This window comes from Octopus bimaculoides, chromosome 2 (assembly GCF_001194135.2).
Source record: "Octopus bimaculoides isolate UCB-OBI-ISO-001 chromosome 2, ASM119413v2, whole genome shotgun sequence".
Taxonomy (NCBI): domain Eukaryota; kingdom Metazoa; phylum Mollusca; class Cephalopoda; order Octopoda; family Octopodidae; genus Octopus; species Octopus bimaculoides.
Window position 1 is genome coordinate 18,449,161 of NC_068982.1, and position 1,038 is coordinate 18,450,198.

A 1,038-nucleotide genomic window follows, 5' to 3' on the forward strand; every position below is an offset into this window, starting at 1 on the left:
TTTGGTGATTGGGTCTGAAATACACAGTAGCAGAATGTAACTGAGTTGTCACTATATATTTCAAAGATAAATAATACCTGTTGTAGAAATGTAGCGAAAACCTATCCTGCAAAACGTTGAACAAGACACTTATTTATATGTTGGGAACTATATCCTAGTTATACGCACAGGAATATTATCAAAACAATTTTATTGTCACACAACAGAGTGGGTCATTTAATACCTGATCCAGGTGTGTGGTGTTACAAAAATACACATGGTCACAGAGACACACAGAGACACACACGTGTGCGCACACACATACACAGCAATATGTATGTATGAGAGTGTATATGCAAGTATGTATAAGCATGTCTTTATGTATACCATCTAAGATTCACATTTGGTAAAATGCAAACACCGTCGAGCATTGTTTCTAACAGCAGTGATTTCCGAGTGATGTCCCTAGCAAAACTTCCTTGGTTCTGATACTCGCCGTCAGAAAACAATTATCCAATGATTCAAGCTTTGGAAACTTTTAAGCCACGATGGGATTGTTCACCAATTGCAAAGACATACAAATATATAAATAAATACACAAGATCATTAAAGCAAGTCTACCTTCAAAAGTATTACGACTACCAGTACGTCTCAGATACTTGAAACAGCGCGACTGCTATCACTTTCAAGTTTTCACGATTTCATGCGCTCTTTGATGTAGTTTACAATCATTAATTATAGTGTTTATAATGTATGTATCATCATGTATTTATTTATTACAGTTTTCACTCTGAAAGATTAATTTTCTTTATACAACTAGTGATTATCATAGAGCTTGTATAAAACGGATAAAGATTATAAACATGCATACATACTAAAGACACATACAACACCCACATACACGCATGCAGAAACATATAGAAAGAAACACAAACAAAACACATACAAATACATACATAGACACATTCATACCTGCATATTTATTTTCATACACACACACATATATTTGTAGCTATATGCATATATATACATACACACACACACACACACACACACACA